Source organism: Myotis brandtii, unplaced genomic scaffold, assembly GCF_000412655.1.
Source record: "Myotis brandtii unplaced genomic scaffold, ASM41265v1 scaffold1064, whole genome shotgun sequence".
NCBI lineage: Eukaryota > Metazoa > Chordata > Mammalia > Chiroptera > Vespertilionidae > Myotis > Myotis brandtii.
The window spans coordinates 416,211-422,025 of NW_005353602.1; the positions used below are offsets into that span (position 1 = coordinate 416,211).

General features: G+C 47.9%; 1 protein-coding gene across 5 annotated transcripts in view; it reads left to right on the forward strand.

Annotated features, from left to right (window-relative positions):
• IQCD (IQ motif containing D) overlaps positions 1-5,815 on the forward strand; it is a 19,597-nt gene that overhangs the window by 3,908 nt on the left and 9,874 nt on the right. The window contains exon 2 of one of the 5 annotated variants that reach the window (XM_014541080.1): positions 5,652-5,754. The exons of 3 other annotated variants lie outside the window; for them this stretch is intronic. The gene's annotated coding sequence lies outside the window, so the exon portion shown is untranslated. Of the gene's footprint in view, positions 1-3,536; positions 4,135-5,651; positions 5,755-5,815 lie in introns of those variants that run through there. One more of the 5 variants, XM_005857022.2, reaches the window with a different exon arrangement.

The window sequence follows — 5,815 nt, forward strand, 5'->3', positions numbered from 1 at the left end:
ATTATATTTCTTTATTGATTTTAGAGAGGAAGGGAGAGATAGAAATATCAATGATGAGAGAGAATCATTGATTGGCTGCCTCCTGTACCCTCCCCACTGGAGAGCAAGCCTGCAACCTGGGCATGTGGCCTTGACCAGAATCAAACCTGGGACCCTTAGTCCGCAGGTTGACTCTCTATCCACTGAGCCAAAATGACTCGGGCGTCTTTCATTTATTTTTAACTGGTGAATTGATTTCACTCACTAAAGGGGCACAACCTTTGGTTTAAAAAAGACGCTTCTTCAACATAATCTGTCAGCCATGAAAAGCCAGTGTTTTGCATTTTGTAAGGTTATAATTTAAATATTTTTTTAAGTAGGAGAAGTTTATTTTAGAAGGATTCTAAACTCCTTACTAGGAAATTCTTCCTTCTGTCTGCAACACCCAAAATGTTCCTATCCACAGTTGGATGTAACTGGAAATAAACACTCCTAAAACTACACTTTCATCAAAAGAGGGATTAAAAATCACGATGAATTAATTTGTAAGGAGGAGGAAACTGGAGAATGGTGACTAGTTCAGTGGATCTCTGTTCTCCTGTGGCCAGGCTGTTTTTATTGATTTGAGAGAGAGAGAGAGAGAGAGAGAGAGAGAAACATTGATGTGAGAGAGAAACATCGATCAGTTGCCTCCTGTACATGCCCCGACCAGGAATTGAACCCACAAAACCTAGGTATGTGCCCTGACCAGAAATTGAGCCAGGGACCTTTCAGTGCATGAGACAATGCTCAACCAGCACCAGCCAGTGCAAGCCTTGCTTTTTGACAATATATATTTTTAAAAACTATAAATATTCATATTTGTTAAGTTGTTAAGTAGATTGACTGCTATAGGAACTAAATCTTATCTTTTTCTAAAAAATATTTTTTTATTGATTTCAGAGAGGAAGGGAGAGGGAGAGATAGAAACATCAATGATGAGAGAGAATCATTGATCGGCTGCCTCCTGCACGCCCCCTACTGGGGACTGAGCCTGCAACCCAGGCATGTGCCCTTGACCAGAATCAAACCTGGAACTCTTCAGTCCACAGGCCAACACTCTATCCACTGAGTCAAACCAGCTAGGGCCTAAATCTTATCTTAAACGCCTCTGTTCCCTAAGTCTCTGCTTGACAGGATGCATTGAAACTGAACCAGCAAAGAATCATTTGACTGTGTCCACATAGAAGTCAGTCTTAAAATTGGGAGACCGGACAGAATAGTGGTTATGGGGCGCAGGCTCCTGAGACAGGCTGCCTGGGCTGAAATGCCAGCTCTATCACTTACTAGCTGTAAACTAAGGAAAACTTCTGACCCCTCTCTGCCTCCCTTTTCTCCTCTGTAAATGGAGGTAATAAAAGCTCCAACCTCATCAGGTTGTTATGAAGAATAAAGGAGTTAATTCATCTAAAGAATTTAGAATAGCCCTGGCTGGTTTGGCTCAGTGGATGGAGCATTGGCCTGCGGACTAAGGGGTCCCGGGTTCGATTCCGGTCAGGGGCATGTGCCTGGGTTGCGGGCACATCCCCAGTGGGGAGTGTGCAGGAGGCAGCTGATCAATGTTTCTCTCTCATCGATGTTTCTGACTCTCTATCTCTCTCCCTTCCTCTCTGTAAAAAGATCAATAAAATATATATTTTTAAAAAAAGAATTTAGAATAGCCCTGGCTGGTTTGCTTAGTGGTTAGAGCGTTGGACCATGGACTGAAGGGCCACTGGTTCAATTCCTGGTCAAGGGCATATACCTTGGTTGCAGGTTAGATCCTGAGCCCCATCAGGGCGAGTGCAGGAGCAGTCAGTCTATATGTCTCTCTCTCTCTTCCCCCCTCCCCCTTCCTTCTCCACTTTTACTCTCTCTAAAAATCAATGGAGCCGAAACCGGTTTGGCTCAGCGGATAGAGCGTCAGCCTGTGGACTGAAGGGTCCCAGGTTCGATTCCGGTCAAGGGCATGTACCTGGGTTGCGGGCACATCCCCAGTGGGAGATGTGCAGGAGGCAGCTGATCGATGTTTCTCTCTCATCGATGTTTCTAACTCTCTATCTCTCTCCCTTCCTCTCTGTAAAAAATCAATAAAATATATTTTAAAAAAAATAAAAATAAAATAAAAATCAATGGAAAAAATATCCTTGGGTGAGGAATAAAAAAAAAAAAGAATTTAGAATAGTGTTTGACACATAGTATGTTTTCTGGTATTCCTTAAAATGAGATTCCCCCATCTGCCCCCCACACACATATACTCCAGTTTTCTTTTCTTTTTTTAAATTATATTTGTATTGATTTCAGAGAAGAAGGGAGGAGAGAGATAGAAATATCAATGATGAGAGAGAATCATTGATTGGCTGCCTCCTGCATGCCCCACACTGGGGATCGAGCCCACAACCCAGGCATGTGCCCTGACTGGGAATCGAACCGTGACCTCCTGGTTCATAGGTCGACGCTCAACCACTGAGCTTCCAGTTTTTCTTAACACCCTCTGACTTCTCCACGCACCAGTGTTGGGTTTGTGGGGGAGTTGTGAGGTTAAATTTTCTTCCCCTTTTCCTCCTGAGGGGGAAAAAATATAATTTACCTCAAAACCTTTTTTTTCTTTCAAAATGTTCTGAGAGTGAGAGTAATAAGATATCTAACCAGACCCCGTGAATGAAACCGAGGTATAATTTGCATGATAAAGATGTATTTCCATTTATAAAGTTCATCAGCAGAATTAATGACAAATAAAGGGAAGATCCAATTAAAGTTCCCCACCCATTAGCAATCTTGCTTCAACTCTCAGGGCAGGAATTTTCAAAGGAGAGGCTGAAGTTGGAAATGATTTCAACATTAAGGTTGGTGGCATTAAAAAAAGGACACGGAATGGTCATATTAGAATTCAAGGAAAAGAGATTCTCCAGTGATTTCTGTCATCACAGTCAGACACGCTTCCCCCGATCCTAGTTCCACGGGCTTTTTCTTGTTCACCCAAATGAGCTGTCAAGAACTGATGGGCGTCATCATAATCAAAGAAAACAAGTTTGCCCTTTAAAGCAAAAGAGGTAATTTGGCTGAAAGCAAATTGGAAACATTTCATGTAACGTTGCATTTCCAGCCGCCATCCCCGAAGAATTCCGGCGTTTTGATTTATGCCTGCGAGGTTTGGGGGGAGGAGGAGGAAAAGGGGGGGGGGCTGAAGTGCGTTCATTAACAGCTTTGGTCCCATTCATCCTGTGGCCATGGGGCACAGATCCTTCATCCTCGGAGAGGATGGTCCGTGGCCATCCTTAGAACGTTATCCTCAGGAAAAAGCCTTAAAGGAACTCAGGAGATTGAAGGAAAAACAGGAAGTGGGTGGGGATGAAAGGGATGCCTTTCTCCTCCACTCAGTCCTCAGCTCCCCGAGGCTTCTGGGGTCCCGCTGGCCCGGCCCAGAACAGGGCAGCCTCAGCCCCTGAACCGGCTCCCTTTACCCTTGTTTTCGTCACTTCCGGCATTTCTTTGATTCCCACTCCTTCTCTCTGTTTACTCTTCCTCCTCCTCTGCACTTATATCTCTGGGGCCCGCTCCATCTTGTGTTGTCTGTGCCTAGACTGTGTGGTCAGCTAGGGTTCTTTGGTCGAAAGCAACAGAAACCGGCCCCGCCTACACGAACGGTGAACGGTGACGGAAAAGCTGAAGAACCAGGGTCCTCAGAACCCACCACTGGCAGGCATCAGCCGCCACCATCTCCCACCCACGTGGCCCTCCGAATTCCCAGGAGGGCGAAAGCAGGGCTCTCGGATCCGCAGCCCCACCAGGACTGCACACAGCGGGAGAGAGGATCTGAGTCCTGAAAGGGAAACGGGGCTGTCGCCTGACCAAGGGGAAACGGATCACAGGAAGGCCAGCACATCCTGTCCACTGTCTGCTCTGGTTACGGCAGCTGGAACTCAGGGAGTTTAAACACTGAGCGTTGTCCCCCCTTCCAAACGGCCTCTCCCAGTTTCCCTGGTGACTCCGGGGCCCCGAAGTTCTCTCCCCGTCACCCAAACCCGGAGCTGTCTTTCACTCCTCAAGTCCTGTTGGTTCCTTCTTCTGGTTTTCATGGGCTTGAACTGTGTCTGCAGCCACCCCTCGCTGTGAAGGAGGCTGAGGAGGAGCGCAGTAAGTGTGTCCAGCCTGCACAATATAGGCAAGCGCGTTGGGGCGGGGGTGGCGCCGGCCACAGGGGGCTGGGCATGGTGATAAGCTAAAAGGAGAGTTCGACCAAGGCTGGAAGCCCAGGAAAGGCTTCGCTGAAGAAGTGACACTTGAACTGAGAATAAGGAATTAACTTGGCAAGAGAGAGAGAGAGAGAGAGGTGCATTGCAGGAAAAAGAAACAGCATGTGCAAAGGCCCTAAGGTGGAAAGTTTATAGCATCTCAATTTATCAGCCGGCCACCAGTCCTTTCCCTATAAATCTTCCACACAACAGATCTCTTTCAAAAAATCTGATTTTATCCTGTCACACGTTGCCTGCCATCAACATGGATCCCAATGTCCTACCAGATCAAGTCCTCAGTCTGGTGTGGAAGCTGGTCATAATCTCCTCCTATTCTGGGATTACAGCTTTCTTCTCTTCCTCCTCTACTTGCTGAACCTTCATGTGTTATATCCCAAACCAGGTTATAGACTCCGGCGGGACAGGAACCACCCCTGGCATCTCCCTCATATCCCCAGGGGCTCAGTAAAGACCAGACTCGATCTCTACAGGGATGATCTTTATTGCAGGGGCAGCAGCAGATGTAAGCCGACCAGCCGAGCAGCTCTTTCATCATCCAAGCGAGAGATTACAAGGCCCCTGGTGGCAGAGAGGCTGCTGAAAGGGAGGACGTGGAGGGGGAGCTGTCGAGGAGGGATCACTGATAGGAGTGGGGGGCAGATCGGATGTGTGGGGAAGGGAGAGAGTGGGGCGGCGCTCAGGTTTCTGACTTGAGCCACTAGGATGGCTGATCATCAGGACAAGGGATAAAGAAGGAGCAGGGCGAGGGACGGGCACGTGGGGCGGGGGGCGGGGGGGGGAGTCTGTCTTAGATGCTTTCTGCTGGGAGCCCAGGTTCATCGGAGACTTCTGGATCTCCAACGGGGCTGAGACTCTAACTGGGAAATCATCGCAGTCCTGGACCTGGGATTTCGGTTTCCCTGGGCGAATAATATCAGTTATTATTTATTGAGCGCTCGCAATGACAGGCCCCGTGCCAGAAACATCCCGCAGAAGCTCAAGATCCCTGTCTTATGGCAGATGAGGCCGGGGCTTAGGGGCATTAGATAAAAGCCCAGGCCCCCCAGCAAGGATCTGAACCCAAGCGGGGTTGCTGCAGAGAGAGCTCTCCTAGTCATCATGCCACGGAGCGATGTGGGTTATTGATTTCTGATCGCCCCGTAGATCTTTCCGAAGCGGCCTTCTACATAGGCGTTTTATTCTGTAATAGCCGTAGCTTTCCAGAAAGCTTGCAAAGATAATACAGGATTCCCGTATGCCCTCCATTGGCTCCCCCTACTGTTAACATCTCACATAAGCGTGTTCTGTTTATCCAAACTACTAGGAAGACATTGACATTGATGCAGTGCTACCGACCAAACTATCCACTTGGTTTGGATTTCACCAGTTTTCTTACTAACGTCCTTGCTTCCCTTTCAGAATTCAATCCGGGAGACAGCGTTGCATGGAGCAAAGCCGTTTTTTAAACAATGCGTTTCAAAGTCATTGTCCGTCCCACCCTGATTTAAAAACCCAGCGCAAGGTGGGCCGTGCTGGCCCTAGTCCTGCTCGCTCTGTCCCTGTTCTGTTCTGTGTCTTGGGCT